General features: G+C 41.7%; 1 pseudogene; it reads left to right on the top strand.

The window, feature by feature from the left end:
- The first annotated feature begins 14,767 nt into the window (after positions 1-14,767).
- Positions 14,768-15,347, top strand: LOC142458622 (protein LZIC pseudogene; annotated as a pseudogene).
- The last annotated feature ends 4,422 nt before the right edge of the window (positions 15,348-19,769 follow it).

The raw sequence follows: 19,769 nt of genomic DNA, 5'->3' as shown, positions 1-19,769 counted from the left end.
GGTAGGATGATGAAACCATAGACTTGGAAGAGGAGAAATAAATGGTGGAAAATTAACAAGAGAATACTGTTATTGTTGTTAGGTCCTGTCATGTCAGTTCTGACTGATAACAAAGTGAATGGCACATCTTTGCTAATTATGAAGGCATTTTCTACAAAAACAAACAAACCCAAAAGGCTCAGTTAAAACTGCTATCCATGAGTAACAATTTAATGGGTTACAGCCACAAAATATAATTTAGAGAGTAGGAATTCATGAAATACAAATGCATAGGTACAATAAGACTAAAAGTAACCTCACTTCCATGGAGCCAATTTTGACTCATAGTAACCCTGTAGAACAGGGTAGAACTGCCACTGTAGGTTTCCCAGACTGTAACTATTCATGGAAGTAGAAAGCCTCAACTTTCTCCTATGGAGTAGCAAGTGATTTTGAACTGCTGGTCTTGTGGTTAGCACCCCAACTCATAACCACTACACCACCAGGATCCTTCTAGGTACAATGGGTAACTATAAAAACACACTGCTCAATTTAATCCCATCTTCCATCCTAGACATATATAGAATTAATCTACACCAAAAGTTCCTTGAACTAAAGTCTGACGGTTTGTCTAAGCTATTGTATCACCCAAGTCCAACTCAAAAAAAAATTCACGACCATAGAGTCCATGCCAACTCATAGCCATCTTATAGAACAGAGTAGAATTGCCAGTGTTGATTTCTGAGACTGTGTAACTCTTTACAGGAGTAGTAAATCTCATCTTTCTCCCACAGGTTCAACTAGGCATGTCCCTTTCATCCTGCATACCTTCTCTGTAGTAATCCTGTCAATGAACCCTCTGATTTAGACAGAGGCTGCAGGATGGGGATAGTAGATGGAGCCACATGAAGAAAGTATTCTGAGAGGCTGCCAGATTGGCAGCACCTCTGGAAGGCCACTGTATTTCTAACTATCCCTGTCAGTTTTGCTGAACCCCATATCCAACCTCCTCAGTGCCCCTTAGCACAATTACTTCACTTAGACATTTGTTCAAGAAGCCCAATTACAACTGGAAAGTTGAATGGAAATCAAGGGAATGCAGCAACGGGAAACAGATATTCCTGCAAAGATTTGAGACTCCATCTCTCCTGCAGATGGCTCCATCTCTCCCAAAGGAATTTTCCCATCCATACACTCAGGCTGCACCAATCTCTTGCCGGGTAATCTAGCCCAGTAGTGGACAAAGCACTAAGGAGAAAATATTATATCTAGTGCTCATAGTGGTGCCCTAACAAACTGCCAAGTAGCAAGCTTCAAATTTAAGTCCAATGAACCAGTCTATAGTTTCAATAGAAATTGTTTCACCGACTGATCTATTAATATTAAGCAAGCGTTTATACAGATAGTTTGAGGTGCTAGACATTGTGCAACGAATACATCAATGCACAAGAGGACTCGGCTGTCAGGAGGGAGAGAGAGACTCAGTGGGAAGCGGTTGTGTCAACTGGTGATTGCAATGTGAGGCAGTGTTTGCTGTAAGTGAAGCTTTCTCTGGGTGTGGAGAATGGGGAATGCTGGGAGTGAGGGGGAGACTTCAAGAGACCAAGAAGCTGATCCTGCTTGCTGTCTCACTGTTATATCAAAGAAAAATGCACTTTTTTCTGTCTATCGATTACCCATAACACGGTTGTGGGGATAATCTATATTAGTCTGATAGAACATTTTTAATGTTCAATATTAAGATTTGCATGCATGAATTTGGAATCATCAGGGCCTTGGCCCCTTCACTTAGCATCATTTCATGAGTGTGTACCCCTTGTCATTATCACTAGAAAACAAATTAGTTTTTATTAACTGCAGGGCTTATACGGCATTCTCTGCTGATAGCATCATCCATTTACCTCCACTATTGAACATTCAGATTATTTCCAGTTATACAGTATTAAATAATAGAACAAAAATCTAAAGAAATTTAGAAATGATGTGACAAAAAGTTCCTCACTTTACCAATGAGGGGATTTGACTTTAGTGAAGGTTATAGATTGAATAACCCACTGTGGCAGATAGGTCGTTTGTTAACTTGCACTTGTGTAGAGACAGAGTCCAACCTGTGCATCAAGCCACAGCTTGATGATACCTCCTGAGAGCTACTGTCTTTAATAAGAGAGACATTGAAGACCCCCTCCCTTGTTGTCTCTGCCCCTTCAGCTTCCTACTTGCTGGAACTTTGCGCCTGCTTCCAGGGGCAGCTTCAGGTGGGCTACCTGATGCTGAAATCTGTCAATGCCCTCTGTTTTCCTACTTGATCCACAAGATTCTGCACCCCCAAAACGTTTATATTACTGCACCCTACTTCGACATTTTCATCATCAGCCTGCAGTCTGAAGAGGGTTCCAGTTAACGTCAGACTCATGGACTTAAGTTGAACTTGGCTGGGATTCCTTCTTAATATAAGATAACTTCTTGATATAAAACCCTTTGTTATATAGATAGATGATAGATAGTGTCACTGGCTTTATTTCTCTATACAACTCAGAGTAACACACCCACAGACAGCAAATTGACTCTAGCTCACAGCTAGCCTATAGGACAGAGTAGAACTGATCTTTCAAATGTCGAGGCTGCAGATCTTCATGAGAGCAACCTTATCACCCTTCCATGGAGCAGTTTGTGGATTCAAACCACTGGTCTTGTGTTTGTAACCCAATACTTAAACCACCGCACTTTTGTGGATTGAATAGTGTCTCTCAAAGAGATATATTGCAGTTCTAACTTCTTTTACCTGTGAGTGTGACCTTTTTGAAAATAAGATTTTGGGAGATGTCATCAATTAGGTGCATATGAGGTCATACTAGATTAGGGTAAGTCCTACTCCTATATGAGTTGGTCCTAGTGAAAGAAGAGAAGAGACAGAGAGACAGAGGACAGTCTTGTGAAGATACATCTACAACATCTAGGAACATCAAGCATCACCAACCCCACCAGAAGCTAGGAGAGTGGCAGGAAACCAATTCCCGCACACCAGCCTGTGTGATCACGAAGTGTTGAAGGGATCAGGCCTCAGGCATCAAAGAACAAAAAATCATATCATTGTGTGCTCACCTTCCTGATACCATAGCTGAAGGCAAATGGGTACATAAGTAAATGTGGTAAAGAAAGTTAATGGTGCCTGACTCTCAAAAGATATAGCATCTGGCGTCTTAAAGGCTTAAAGGTAAACAAGTGGCCATCTAGCTCAGAAGCAACAAAGCCCACATCGAAGAAGCACACTAGCCTGTGTGATCACGAGATGTCGAAGGGATCAGGTATCAGGCATCAAAGAACAAAAAAAATCATATCATTGTGAATGAGGGTGAGTGCAGACTGGGGACCCAAAACCCATCTGTAGACAACTGGACATCCCCTTACAGAAGGATCACAGGCAGAAGAGTCAGTCACAATGCAGTGTAGCAATGATGAAACATACAACTTTCCTCTAGTTCTTTAATGCTTCCCCACTGCTCCACCCCCACTATCATGATGCCAATTCTACCTTACAAATCCGGCTAGACCAGAGGATGTACCCTGGTACATACAAGAACAGGAAACACTGGAAATCCGGGACAGATGACCCCTTCAGGACCAGCGGTGAGAGTGGCGATACTGGGAGTGTGGAGGGAAGGTGGAATAGAAAGGGGGAACAGAGTGCAAGGATCTACATATAAACTCCTCCCTGGGAGATGGACAACAGAAAAGTGGGTGAAGGGAGATTTCCGATATGTAGACATGACAAAATAATAATAATTTATGAATTATCAAGGGTTCATGAGGGAAGGGGAAGTGGGGAGGGAGGGGAAAAATGAGGATTGGATACCATGGGCTCAAGTAGAAAGCAAATGTTTTGAGAATGATGATGGCAACAAATGTACAAATGTGCTTGACACATGGATGGATGGATGGATTGTAATAAGAGTTGTACGAGCCCCCAATATAATGATTTAAAAAACAAAGAAAGAAAGAAATCAATTCTCTCTCAGAATCTTCAGAAGGAATCAGCAAATACTTGTGGCTCTAGAACTTTGAGACAATACATTTATGCACATATAAGCCATGCAGCTTGTAGTATGTTATGATGGCAGGCCCAGGAAACTAACAGCGTGGGCCTGAGTGATTTAGTCCTCCATAGTTGAACTAGACAGTTCAGAAGCTGGAATCCCTGGGTGGTCCAAATGGTTCACGGGCTCAGCTGCTAACCCAACGTTTGGCAGTTTGACGCCCAGAGGCATGTTGGAAGAAAGACCTGGTGATGTAACTTTGAAAAGGTGGCCATTGACAACCCCATGGAGCAGAGTTTATCCTGGCACACGTGGGGGTGCTGGGAGTTGGAAGAGACCCGACAGCAAATAGTCTGCAACTTAAGAGGTGGTTTGCATTGCTGGTAAAAATGTATTTCAGGAAGGAGGAAACAAGTTGGGCTGTCTGAGAATGGGAATCAAATGAAATAGATGTTCTGGGATGGCACCATGGGCAGAAAGTATGGACATATCCAAAGTTGAGAGGGAAAGGGCAGAGGTATGGTGATTTCAGGGCACTCAGGCAGAGGGCACATGCACTACCATGACCCTTCTAAGAAACAATCTCATTGCATGATGCTCGAAGCCTGCAAGACCCTTAGCCAGTGAATCCCTTCCTTGGGATCTGCTAGGAATCTGGATTGTCCATGAATGGTTAATGGGACATGCAATGCTGGCTGAGCTGGAAAGTGTCATGTTGAAGGCATGTGACTGCCTCTAGCATCATGAGAGGTAGAATCACTATCAGCATCAGATCAGAGCTGATGCCTGCCACGTAAGGTCAAAGATGCCTCCTCTCTTCACCTCTTTACAATTATGGTTCTAGCTTGTCTCTCCTATGATGTTCTACTTCTCTGCTATGTTCGGTAATTTGTTGCAATGGCATATATAATACTCACAAATAATACTCAGCATTAGGGTACTTACTGGGGACATACAGGTTACAATTCAGGATAAGAAAGTGTTTAAGATGGTTTTACTTTCCTCAGTCTGGCAGGCATCTTGGACCAGCCCACCATCTCCCCTATTTGAACAAGTGCTATGAAAAGCTTTACCTCTGCCATAAGTGCCTGGAACCACCCTACTCCATCAAAGAGCCTCCTGCCCAACATCACTCAGCGATTGCTCAGTATACCATGAAGCCCACCATACCATCACCTGAGAGACTCCTGGTCCTGCTGCCTCTGCTTCCCATGTTTCCTTGCCTCCACTTCTTGCTGTCTCTTACCATCTCCAGTGTTTTAGCTCTTTATCTCCTAAATCTAGATTACAGTGTTTCCCAAAGTGGGCGATACACCCCTTAGGCGGGTGGTGGTACTGCTGGAATGATGCAGGGGATCTGTAAACACAGATAGCTACACTTCATCCTGGATTATGGAATATAGTACAAAAATGTTTAATTCCCAGGGGGTCACTGAATAATACTAATACTTTTAAAGGGGATGGTAGGCCTAAGAAGTTTGGGGATCTAGGTTCTAGAAGGTCTCCAGTGCAAGAACCTTGAGTCTAAAGGATATGCTCTACTCATGTCTTCTTCTTGGTGGTAGTCAACCCCTACTTTTTCTGACTATGGAGCTGAGTCTAGTAAGATGGCAAACTGACTAAGCCCTCTGTTATGATTCCATGCACGTGATTTTCATTATTTGAAAATAGTTCAATCCCCTTGGTGGACTACATGCATCTTATTTGCCTAGTCCTACTCAATAATCGTGATAATGGTGCAGACCAGGGCAGTGTTTCCTTCTGTTGTACATAGGGTTGCTATGAATCAGAACCAACTCAATAGCACCTAACAACAACAACACAATGCTTTGTCAACATTTTCCCATTCCTAACTAGGAAGCCATATAAAAGTGACCCATTATATCTCATGGGGAAGGTTAAGTTATTTTTGGTCCATTCACAGGAAGCTGAGAAATGGGCACATTTTCTTTTCCACCTTGTGCTTTTCCTGGAATCCACCTCTGCCTGATTTTTCCCACCTTTCCATAGTTTTCTGTGATTTCTACCACATTTCTCCCATTTGCATTATCTACCCCCAAAATCTGTGTGGCTTAAAACAAACCATTTTATTATATCTAGTGTTGTAAGGATCCGAAATTTGTATTAATTTTATTGGGGGAAATATTTTGCTCCACACGACATGGTTTGGATACAGTGGGTTGTATTCAGCTGCCATCTGGGCTGGGGTGGAGGGCCTAACATACCTCACATCCCCAGTGGTCTAGTCAGAATAGCAGGAAGCTAGGGCTTAGCTGCCGGCTCTCTGCATGTTGTTCCAGAACCTCACCACATGCAGTCTTCCTGGCATATGGCTCATTCCACCCAATTAAGCTGTCATCTTGGGCCTGCTCAGCATTTCCTGTGTTATTGGGACCTCAAGAGGGAAAAGAGATACACACATGTGGCCAATCCACCATATTGAATTTGCAGATCTCTGCTCTTTTAACAAGAGCCCCCAAATAGCCAGGCTCTTCAGTCACATAATTTCATGCAAAGTAAGTAAATCATTTCGAAAAGCAGGAAGAGCTAAAACTATAAATACTACCACAACAGGTTCTACTACGAATATTACTACAATGTGCACTACCACAAATATTACCACTATGAATATTCCACAATGGGTACTCCAATGAGTATTCCAACAATGGCTACTACTATGAATATTACTGCAATGAGCAGCAACTTCAAAAGTACATGATCATTAATGGGAAATTCAATGGAGTCACTGTGTAGCAAAATTAACTCACCCAGCTATTAACTGTGGTCACCCAGTGTGTTAGACTGGGTTCTCTAGAGACACATACTATATATAGACAGATAGAGAGATATGGATAGATATATACAGCAAGAAAGACTATACTTTCTAATTAGCCCACACAGCAGTACAGAGGGCTCAGTTCAACTCACTTCTATGGAACAGTTAATATACTGGAAGTCCTTCAACTCATGAGGCCTGCTGGGACCAAGGTCAAGGAAACAGACCGCTGAGTCATCCCTCGGCCAATGCAGACAGAGTCCACCCACAGGCAGCAAACAGCAGGGCAGGTCACCAACAGTCAGCAGCTCAGTAGCTTTGCAAAGCAGGCCCGCATGGGATAGCACACTCAAGCAATGCAAGACAGCAGGAAACACCAGTTTCAAGCTCAAGGGATGTATACACCAGTAGCATAGTAAATCAAGTCTTGAAGGAACCTCAAGTTCTAGCAACACGATCCACGGGTTGGCTGTCCTACTGGTAGTGTAGCTCACAAGTTGAGGCAGATAACTAGCTAAAGCAGCTACATGCTGGTCTGATCACCAGAGAGCAAGAGATAGAAGGGCAGGCCTTGCCCAGCCATTTATCTCTTTGCTCTCCAATCAAACTTTGACCTTATTAATCCCACATGTTCCTATTGGCCAGGTTGGCACAATAAACCTACCTATCACACCCAGAATCACCTCAAAAGAAAGGATTAGCAATTCACATCCCTCCTTCCCCTGCAATCTCCTCCCACTGCCCCAAAATCAACCTCCGAAGACACTGTGAAGCACGGTTCTCCTCTGACACACATGGACTTTCCATGATTCAGAGTGAACTTGAGGGCAACTGGCTGCATGATGGTGATGGACTACAGAGGAGGTAGTGTTGTGTGCAGCGATTCTCAAAACTTTAAATGATACACCAAGTGTGACTTGCAAAAGTGTTTCTGTTGCCATTATAAGTGAAAAACCTGACTATAACCAGATAAAAAGGTGAAAACAGAAAAGTGAGAAAGATGCAGACGAATCATAGAAATTGCATGAAAGGTTGATGTTTCATATTCTGTGTTTGTCTTTTGTTCTAAAACCTTTCTCTACTGCCACCCCATTGATTTTGCAAAATAAAATCTCCCCTCTAATTCTAAGATCGTGCGTTAGTTTAATGAGATGGTTAAGAAATTACATGCAAAGCCTTAGCTACTGAGCTTTCTGTGGGACGTCAGAGGACCCTGCTCCAGTCCTTGCAGTCAGCCTGCTGTTCTGCTTCAGGGGCAGCTACCGTTTGCAGGCAGCGGAATGTGTGAGACACAGCCCAGCTAAGGAAACGAGTTTGTGCCTGTGAGTCAGCTGTTTCTCAATCCAATGTACTTTGCACCTTGATGCCTCCTTGTATCAAGAGGCACTCAGTTCCTTCCTGGTAAACATATGCAAAGGTTTTGTTTGTGTTGCCTAATGATGGACGTCATCGCACAGTGCTGGCATCTCATTTCCCAGAAGACACAGGCAAGCTCAGGTGTGTGTTACAAGAAAAATATGGTTGATGTTGTTTGTCTTCCCCATTCTAACTATTGGTCCAGGACCAACAAAGCATCCAGGAGCTGGGTCCCACTTCCCATTGTGCAGCTGAAGAGAATTCCACAGAGCACTCCGATAAGGGATTCTTATAAGGAACTCTTTTAAAAAATCATTTTACTGGGGACTCATAACTCTTATTATAATCCATACATCCATCCATTGTGTCAAGCACATCTGTGCATATGTTGACATTATCATTTTCAAAACATTTTTTTCTACTTGAGTCCTTTGTATCAGCTCATTTCCTGCTCCCTCACCCTCCCTCCCTCACAAACACTTGATTTATTTTTTTAAATATCAGGCCTTAAACTGACTGTTGTCTCCCTTTACCCACCTTTCTGTTGTCCGTCCCCCAGGAAGGGGTTATATTGAGATCATTGTGATCGGTTCCCTCTTTATACTCCCACCTTACCCTTAACCTCCTTCTGTTGCTACTCTCATTATTAGTCCTGAGGGGTTTATCTGTCCTGGATTTCTGTGTTGAGAGCTCTTATCTGTCTCAGTGTACATGCTCTGGTCTAGCCTGGATTTCTAAAGTAGAATTGGGGCCATGATAGTTTGAGGTGGGGTGGGGAAGGAAGCATTAAAGAACGAGGGGAGAGTTTTATTTTCTTTTAATCATTTTATTGGGGGCTTGTACAATGCTTATCAAAATCCACCCATCCATCCATTGTGTCAAGCACATTTGCACATTTGTTGCCATCATCATTCTCAATACATCGGTTTTCCACTTGACCCCCTGGCATCAGTTCTGAGAGTTGGTTTTATCAGTGCTGTACCGCACACTTTTGTGTGGCCCTTCTGAGAGGGACTGTCTGATTAACTTGCAGGTGGGTTTTGTGTCTCCAACTACATTCCCACCCCTTTGTATAGATTTGGTTGCTTGGATTTGAACTTCTGTTACCTTTTCTAGCAACACCTCATAATCACGCAGGCTGGTGTGTTTCTTCCACGTGGGCTTTGCTGATGCCTTCCTAGATGGCCGCTTGTTTTAACTACAAGCCTTTAATACCCCAGACACTATGTCTTTTAATAACCAGGCACCATCAGCTTTCTTCACCATATTTGCTTATGCATCCATTTTGTCTTCAGCGATCGTATCAGGAAGGTGAGTATTATACAATCCCATATTATTAGAACAAATCATTCTTGTCCTGAGGTAAGATTTAAGTAGAGACCCAAAGTCCATCTGCTTCCTTGTTGCATTTGAATTTATATGCATATGTAAAAAATATATCTATATTTAAATAATTATATCTATATATTACACATATATATATTGTTTCTATTTTCTCTTTTTCAAGCCTGACTTGAAAGCACCCTGGTAATGTAGCAGGTCATGAATTGGATTGCGAATGCAAAGTTAGCAGTTCAAACCCACTAGTTGCTCTAAGTAAGTAAGTAGAGGCTTTCTGCACCCATAGATATTTACAGCATAGGATACACAAATGCACTGTTCTGCACTGTCCTGTAAGAATTCATTTGAATGCAGTGAGTTTGGTTTTCTGCATTGGTTCTTTGAATCTAGTCCCACCCATTACACCTGCAACAGGAACCATGGTGGTGCAGTGGTTACATGATGGGATGTGACCCAGGGGTAGGAGTGTGGCAGTTACATAATCTCTTGTCAACTTGAAAGGGGGTGAAGTCTAGCCTGTCAATCAGGTCGGAGCTTGATGACCTCATTGGGAGGTGTGAAGGAGATAAATAGCTCACTAGAGACCAGATACACACTCTCTCTGCTTTGACTTCCTTCAAGAAATTCTTGTTGACAAGCCACATGGAGCTGTGCTGATAGAGCCAGAGCCCTGAAGCTGAAGGAGGCACGTGGAGATCCATGCCAGTACTGACATTCTTCCACCGCTACTGGATCCACAAGATTTTCCACCCACTGGCCTGTGATCGTCCTACATTTGGAGTCATTGCATGACTGCATGAGTCTGAAGAGGAATTTATGGACTAGTGTTGACATATGGGATAATATTGGACTTAAGGACTTGATCTGGACTGGGCTGGGATGTTTTCTTAATGTACAATTACCCTTTGGTATAAAGTTCTCTTTTACATACATATGAGTGTCTATGAATTTGTTTCTCTAGTCAACCCAGACTAACACAAGGAGAAAGATGGGGCTTTGGCGGGATACTTCCATAAACAGGTACAGTCCCATAAACTCACAAGAAGGAAAGGTGAGGTGTGGGTTGGGGGTTGTTCTGAGTCCTCATAGACTCAATTGTGGTGAAAGATTATACCTGTAGAGCCCTGGTGGTGTAGTGATATGTGTTTTCTTGCTAACCATAAGGTCAGCAGTTCAAAACCACCAACTACTCCACTGGATAAAGACAAGACATTCTACTGCTATAAAGATTTAAAATCTTGGACACCCACATGGGCAGTTCTACCCTGTCCTATAGGGTCACTATGAGTGGGAATTGACTCAATGGCTGAGATGGGTTTTGGTTTGGATCACACCTGCATTACCTTCTAGAGTCAGACCAAACAGGTGGGCTCAACTCCCTCTCTGCACACAAAGTGTTCAAAGATGAGAATGTTGTCCTGTCTTCCCACCATCCCTCACATCCCTTCCTCTACAGCTCCACACCCTCCTTCCTTCCAGGACTCTTTGAGTTATTTCACTAGGCCACTAATTACTCCAACACATCAAGCCCTATGTGTCCATCTCGGCATCTCACAGCTTGATTGGCACAATCTCGTTTGCCTTCACAAAGGATGTGACTTTGAGTATTAAGATGAGTATCAATATGTGCCTGGCCCAAACGATGATATTTTTGTCACCTCAGATACATGTGAAAGTTGAACACCGATTAAGGAAGAAAGATAAAGAACCAATGCATATGAATTATGACGATGGTGAAGAATATTGAAAATACCATGAACTGATGGAAGGGCAAGCAAATCTGCCTTGAAAGACGTACAGCCAGAATACCCCTGACAAGTGAGTACGATGAGACTTCATTGTGTACTTTGGATATGTTTTGGGGAGAGACCCGTCTCTGGAAATGGATGCTCTGCTTGGTAAAGTAGAAGGGTAGTGAAGAAAAGAAAGCCAGTCAAGGAGATGGATTAACACAAATGTTAGAACTCTGAGCTCAAGCATAAAGACAATTGTGAGGCAGTTACTTTTGTACATAGGGTCAGTATGAGTAAGAATGCGATGGCACCTAACATCAATAACAACAGATCTTGAGAGAAACCCACAGTCTCAACTATCTACCCACAGAACAGCGTGAAGGTTTGAGCTTCTGACATTGGCATTGGTAGTCCAATGCTTACCCAAGAGTGCAAAAGGGCACTGAAATGGTCTGAAATCATTTCCAAAAGAAAGCAGAGGGAGCTGATGCATTGGGGACTAAAAATGTTTCTCAGTCTGATTTTCAAAGAATGACGAGCTTTTCAGAGTAATCAGTTTATCAAAGTCTCAAGTGTGGAAAGGAACAGCGCGATCCCTGTTATCCATGTTACCGCATGGAAGTAGCAGTTGCAGACTCAAACAGTACATAGCATTGGGCAAGCCTTCTACACAAGATCCCATTAAATTACTGAAGGACAAGGGAAACAAGGGTTGATAGAAGTGAACCCTAGCACTTAACAAAATTCAAGACAGTGCTTGTTCTGGTCTACTAGCGATAACCCCTCTGTTGGAATATCATTTATATTAATCTTAGAATGAAATTGAAAATGAAAGCAAATAAACAATATCAATTCAGCATTTCATCAGAAGGGACTCATTTTCCCCCACCAGAATGGTAGCTGATAATGTTTCCCCCACCAGAATGGTAGCTGATAATATGTTCGTAATGTCAGTCAGTATAGACCTTCTTATGGGTAAGTATGGTCTACATTTGAACTCACGAAGTTCAGTAAATTTTACCAAACTATAACAATATTTTCCATACAAACAAGAAGAAAGCATAACATTGAGCAGCTTTCTGTCAATGGTGATGGGACAAATTTGGAAATGGGTGATGTGGATAGTTGTAAATTATGAGCATAGGAATGCCACTAAACTGTACATGTGAAGAATTTTGAAATGGCAAAAGTCTTGCCACCCACTAAAAATAAAGAAAGTGTATTTTAAATGCATAACAACCATGTTTTATATCCTGAAATGTCATGTGCTTAGCAAAAGAGATCCAGTTCAACTATGACACCATTGAATTCCTTATCTCGTCAGTTGTCTTAGTGTGTGTGTTTATGTATGTTTCACTCTTTATTTCTCCCAAACTAGAGAGCCCTGATTCTCAGTGGTAGATAAATAATCAGAAATGGTAGATAAATCAGCACCAAGTATTTGTTCTTAATAAATTTAAGACTATTTGGATCAGAGGTGGTCTGGGAAATCCTGGGAAAGTTCTTAATGAAAACTACTTACCAGGGGCTTAGGTGGAGAGCAAATGTTTTGAGAATGATGAGGGCAATGAATGTACAAATGTGCTTTACACAATAGATGTATGTATGGATTGTGATAAGAGTCGTATGAGCCCCTAATAAAACGATTTTTAAAATGTTGAATGAGAGAAAATTTTCCGTTGTATATATTTTTGCCGCCATTAGAAAAAAGTAGTTACATGAATATCAATGAGTGGTGGAAGAAAATGTTCTAGAGTTGAATATGGTGACAATTGTACAACTTTATTGATACCATTGAATTAGTGAATAGTATGATGTGAATGAAGTGCTAATAAAACTGTTCAGAAGAAAAAAGAAAAGTATTTTCCACATTCTGCTCATTATCGAGACAACAAAGTCCAAATTATGAGCTTGAATGAAATTGGCAATCAATTTCCTGAGATATTTCTTCAACCATACTTAATAGGTCTATATGATGTGGCCTTTCAATATGATTTTTAAACAATGCTTTACTTGAAAACTAAAAATGGAAATCAGGAAGTCGTGGAAAAAGTTACCTTTCAGTGGCTGGGCCGTTTGGATCAAGTGTGGTATTTTTTTGAAAATCCTAATGTATTATTTATCAATCTTGAAAATTTCCCTGGGGCGATAGTTCAAGCTACTCAGAACTCTTAATAGGTCACTGGATTACTAAGGGGTACCAGAAAAGAAAACAGTGAAGAAACCTCAGATTCTTACACTTTCACAGTAAGAATTCCCATTCCCCTGCTTAGCAACTAGCTTTGAGTTAGTGTACCCAGTGGCATTGCCTGGAAAGGTTCTCTCTGGTCACAGGGAATTTTTTTCGTAAAAGCAATTTCATTCAACCCTTGTTTTTTGTGATGGCCAAATTAAGAGAACAGCATGCAGCTGTGCAATTTTGTTTCCTACTCAGAAAAATGCTGCAGAAAGTGTTGTGATGTTGAACGCAGCTTACAAGGAAAGCGCTATGGAAAAAAGCTCAGTGTACAAGTGGTATTCTCTTTTCAGAACAGGTGAAGTGTCAATTGGTGACAAATCTTGTTCTGGACATCTGTCAGCTTCCTGAACAGACAAAAATGTCAACAAAATTCATGCACGTGTGCTCAAAGACGGACAGTGGATCACTGAAGAGATGGGGAAGTTATTTTGACTATGTTGGAGCTCGATTCAGTGAATTTTGATGGAAGATTTGGTAAAGAGAAGGGTCGCTGTGAAATTTGTGCCTTGCATCCTGACTGACCCGGAAAAAGAACATCGAGTGAAAGCATTCCGTGCTTTGAAAGAACAGCTTTGAAGTGACCCAGACTTTTCCCAAGGTCATAACTAGAGAGGACACATGGTGCTGTTCTTAGTATCCTGAAAACAAACACCAGTCAAGCCAGTGGAAGACGCCATCTTCACCTCCCTCAAAAATAGCTTGCTAAGATCAAGACAATCCTCATTTGCTTATTTGATATGAGGAGGATAGTGCATTTGTAGTTCATTCCAGGCCAGACTGTTAATCAAGCTTTCTATTTAAAGGTTCTGAAAAGATTGTGTAGCAGTGCAAGATTTTAAAAAAGCCTGATTTGTGGCAGACAAAGGACTAGTTTTGCCACCACCACAATGCACCTGCTCATACAGCCATCTCAGTACACAAGTTTTAGGCACAAAACAGCATGCCTCTCTTGCCCCATGGACCTTACTCACCTGACCTTGATATGTGTAACTTCTTATTGTTTCCACGAATGAAGAGGGACATGAAAGGATAGCAATTTGTCGACATCGAAGAAGGGAATAAAAAATGTGGGAGGTCCTGTCAGCCATAGAAACACATGAGTTTGAAAAAGTGTTTCTAAGAATGGATTCACAGATTTTAAAAATGTATTAAGTGTAATGGAGAATACTTTGAAGGTTGTCTTGTAAAAAAATGCCCATTAATACATAGCTTTGAGAAAAAAATCCATTGGCGTGGGGAGGGGGGCAGGTACTCTCATATGCCTCAACAAAAAACTTTTTAAAATCCCTGTGTGTCCACAGATATTAAAATGTCTTCCAGAGGAAAGATACAGACAAGCCAATTAAAGCAGAACGTACAGGAATGGTTGGATCTATTAATGTAGCAATTACAAGATCTGGAGGAATGCAGAGAGGAACTTGATACACAGCAATTTCAAGAAACCAAAAAGGAAACCCCGGAGCAGCTAAGTGAGTTTGATGATTCGCTGAAGAAAATCATGTCTGGAAATATGGCTTTGGCAGATTAACTAAGTGAAATGCAGCTGGCTATTCAGGCAGCTCTCAGTCAGGCCTTTAAAGCTCCAAAGGTCACCAGGTTTTTGCAAAGAAACAACCGGGCCAGCTTTGGACACAGTTAGCAGAGAGGAACAGAGATCCGATGGCTGGAAAGATACCTGAACACACAACAGAAAGCGGAGATGCTAACAGCTCTCAGGAAACGCGGGGTGAAACTGACTGCAGGTGATGAAGCCGTCTTGTCAGCAAATGCAGGTGCTCTCCTCAGCCAGGTGGAGAAAATCTGCAGACCTTGACTCTGGGGGCAAAGTCCTTGCTTCGGTGAGTCTTGAGGTTGAAAACAAACAAACAAACAAAAGTGACAGGGTGTAGTATCTTGGGCTGATGATCACATTTTTCTGGAAATGACATTTTTTTCTGGGGACATTGAGTCATGGCAAAGGAATCCAGAGTTTCTTGAACTACATTCTTAACTTACGAAGACATGACCTAAATGTCTCGCTGGCTTTTCCTGATGCCCCTCATCACGGAAAAAGAAAGAAAACAAAACCCCTCACATCTGGACCAATAAGTAACATAATGTAAACAGGAAAAAGACTGGAGTGGTCAAGGATTTCATTTTACTTGGATCCACAATCGATGTCCCTGGAAAAAGCAGTCAAGAAACCATGTGACATATTGCACTGGGGAAGTCTGCTGTAGAAAACCTCTTCAAAGCATTAAAAAGCAAGCACACCCCCCTGTAGAGTAAGGTGTGCCTGACCAAGTCAAAGGAGCCCCGAGGACGCTGTTGGGTAACCATTTGACTGCTCACAGTAAGGTCGGCGGTTCAAACACATCAGTCACTCTAAGAGAGAATGATGAGACTGTCTAGTTCATAAATGTAAATCCTTTTAAGGATTCACAGCCTCGGAAGCTCACCGTAGAGCCTCTATGAGTCTGAATCAACTCAATGGCAATGGTTTGATTTGAACCCAAGCGTTGGTATTTTCAATCAGCTCATATGTGTGCGGAAACACAAATAATGAAGGCCAAAGAAAAACTGGTGCCTTTGACTTATGATGCTGGTGATAAATATTGACTTATGATGCTGGTGAATATACCGTGGACTGCAGAAGGATGAACAAATCGATCTTGGGAGAAATACAACCAGATGCTCCTTAGAAACGACAATGGAAATTACTCTGTTGCAAGTCGGTTCTGATGTAAGTGAAATACCTTGTTTTTTGAAAGAAATTTCCTTTGTATTATTATTTTCTTTATTATCAATATCGCTATATATCTGATACTACTAAGGGGAACTGTTGTTATTTGAGAAGGGGCCCAAGTGACCTGAAGGTTAAGTGCTTGCTGCTAACTGAAAGGTGGATTATTAGAGCACACTGGTCACTCTGGGAGATTGCTCCAATAAAGAACGCAGCCTTAGAAACCCAATGGAGCAGTTCTATTGGGTTCTCCCAGGTCACTGTGAGTCAGCAGTCATTCCACAGCAATGTGTCTTGCCGCGTTTTTACAGAGGCAATCTTCATTAGTCTTTGGGAGTCAGAAATATTACATCCGAAAATGGTAACCTAAGCAAATAGGATGCTGGAACACTGCATGTGGCATATACTACTCACAAGAAGATGTAAAAAACACAGAGAGTCATAAGTCAGGGACTACCTGTGCCATGTAATCATTTTCCTTTTAATTTGATCTCAGTCATTATATTATAATGTAATTTAATGTCTTCTGTCAGTCAGTTGAGATCTTGTCACTGTAGGGTGGACACTACTATTACCTATTACCTAATCACTTCTGGGCTATATAAACAACATAATAGATGATAGATGAAAAAAAAACTCACAGGGGAAAACAGACACAGGTGAGAATTATCTACAAGAAACTAAACACCAAGCATGGCTAGCAGGCCCCAGAACTAGAAGGGATCCCCTGGAGAAATGACTTAGACCCCAATTTGGACTATTACTGTCTAGAACTGTGGGAAAAGAAATTGCTTATAGTATTGGTATTTCTTCAACTCTAGAGAACTAAGATATTTATTTATGTATTTGTTTGTTTGTTTTTGCTTAAAAGTGAAATAGTTTTACACAACTTAAAATAAAGCAACTCCCCGTACCCAAGACTCTTCCCCCATACAGTAGACCTCTAATTTTCATTCCCTAAAGCCAACAACTTTCAACTCCTTTGGCCATTGTCCCAACACCCCTCCTCTCACTTTCTAAGTAACACAGAGCTTGGGCATTGCTCTGAGTTAGGCCTTGGAGGACTAACCAAAAGGTTGGCACTTCAAACCCACCAGCCACTCTAGGGAAAGTTTTCTGGTCTCACAGAGCCTACATACGGTTGCTATGAGATAGACAGAATCAATCCAATGACAATGGGTTTTCAAGGTAGCATGAGCCTCATATTTAATTTTTTTATTGTTCACATACTGTTCAACTACATCACTAAGATGCAGCCCTCTCACTGCCACCTCACACCTCCGCCTCCTGTCCAGACCTAGAGACTATCCTTCCTCCATCATTCCCAATGTTGTAGTTAGGTGCCATCGAGCCAGCTCCAATCCACAGTGACCTTATGCATAACAGAGCGAAGCACTGCCTGGTTCTACACCGCCCTGACAATTGTTCCTATGCTGCAGCCACTGTGTCCGTCTGTCTCATCGAGGGCCTTCCTCTCTTCCGATGCCCCTCCACTTCACCAAGCACAATGTCCTTCTCCAGGGACTGGACTTTCCTGACAACATGCCCAAAGTATGTAAGAAGGTAATGATATCAGATTTTGGTTAGATGGATATGTATTGCTTATGTGACTTTTACCATGTGAACATTATCATGGCTGAGTCTACCTCGGTCTGTTTTCTTTTTCTTGAAAATTGTCTTGTGTTTTCTGATTCTCTTGTTTGCTCCATTTTCTGAATGCCCACCACCAACTCATCTGCCAAGCTCTCTACCAGGTGTAGGCATTTAGCACGTTTGAGACCTACAGCTTTTCATGCTCATGCTCAGAGACCTTCCTCTTGGCTTCTCCATCCTCCTGCTCAGACCTGACACAGACACTCTCTAACCTCATGCCCAGATAACTCCATTCTCTGTCATCCCACAGGGGACCTTTATCCTTTTCCTTTAGTGGGTGCCCTGCCCTCCTGGGCACCATCGTTGTTTGCTCTCATTTGGTTCACTTCATTCCTGTGCTGACATTCTTCTGCCAGTGACTTCCCAGATGCAGATTGTAACACTAAAATAGATTAATTCCACATTTTTATTAATCATTCGACCAATGATTAAACCATCCAGAAAAAGTTTATCTCAGGATTTACCTTCTAGTGCCCAAGGTGTTAAATAAGGAAATATTAGTCTTCTTCCTGATCTCTGGTGACTCCTCCCTGTCTCACTCTGTTTCTGTCTTTCCCCATCCTTCCCTCCCAACTTGTGCTATTTTCTCCTTGTTTCCAATGTTCTAAGATCATATGATAATAACTTAAATTTTTTATCATTTAAAAAATTCCCTTGGAATAGATATTTGGTGTGCCTCTTCCAGCTGAAACCTAATATATTTGGTTATGGGAGATTTTATTGAAATAGTTTTAAAACATCCCTCCATCCATTTCTTCTAATCTCTTTTTCCTCAAGGAGCCCTGGTGGCACAGTAATTAAAGAGCTCGCTGGTAACTCAAACATAAGTGGTTCAAACCCACTAGCTGCGTCATGGAAGATAGACATGGCAGCTTCCTTTGTAAAGGTTACAGCCTTGGGAACCCTGAGGAACCCTGGTGGGGGGAGTGCTAATGCCTTGGACTGTGAACTGCATGTAGTTTGAAACCACCAGTAGCTCATCAGAAGGAAAAGTAGGCTTTCTGCTTCTGTCAAGGGTTAATCAGTCTCGGTAGACTCAGAAAGTCACAGGGGCAGTTCTACTGTGACCTAGACGGTTGCTGTGAGTGAGCAGCCATTCAATGGTAGTCAGTGGATTTGGGATCCCCGTGCAGCGGTTCTACACTTTCCTGTAGGGTCTCTATGAGTTAGAATTGATTCAAGGCACTCCGTTTTGGCTTGACTCCTATTGCTAAAAGGATCCCCTAGTTTCCTTGTTTCTTTTATGGTTTTCATTCAGCTTTCTGGTTAGTTTCTCAATAGCATCTTCCAAAGTTTATATTGAATATTTTATTTCTTTTTTTCAGAGTTGAATACATTTCAATAAAACACTCAGTGAGGTTTGATTTTGGCATTTCTTACAGGGAATACAATAAAATATTATTTGGAAGAACATGGAATTTAGAACTATGGAAAACTGGATTCTGAACCTGGTACCACCACTTAAACAAATCTTCTGCACATGAGAGTATTTTCTTTGTCACTGAACCTACTGAATTTATTAAATCAATCTTTTAAGAGTCTTTCTCTTTTTTGCTAACTCTCAACCTTACCAACTATGGTGTTCTTCTCTAAGGACTGGATCTTCCTGATAATATTACCAAAGTACACAAGGCAAAATCTTATAGTCCTAGAGTCTGAGGCGTGTTCAGACTGTACATCTTCCAAGACAGATTTGTTCATCCTTCTGGCAATCCATATACTCAATATTCCTCATTAATACCTCATTAGAACAATAATTCAAATATGTCAATTCTTCTTCAGTCGTCCTTATTCATTGTCCAGCATGTACATGCATATGAGGTGGTGGGAAAGACAATGGCTTGGGGCGGGTGCATCTTAACCCTTCATCTATCACATTTTTTATTTCCTAAAAGCTAACAATTCTCTCTATTCTATTTCTGTCTCACATACATTA

Source organism: Tenrec ecaudatus, chromosome 10 (assembly GCF_050624435.1).
Source record: "Tenrec ecaudatus isolate mTenEca1 chromosome 10, mTenEca1.hap1, whole genome shotgun sequence".
Taxonomy (NCBI): domain Eukaryota; kingdom Metazoa; phylum Chordata; class Mammalia; order Afrosoricida; family Tenrecidae; genus Tenrec; species Tenrec ecaudatus.
This window is presented reverse-complemented; position numbering and strand designations above follow the sequence as displayed.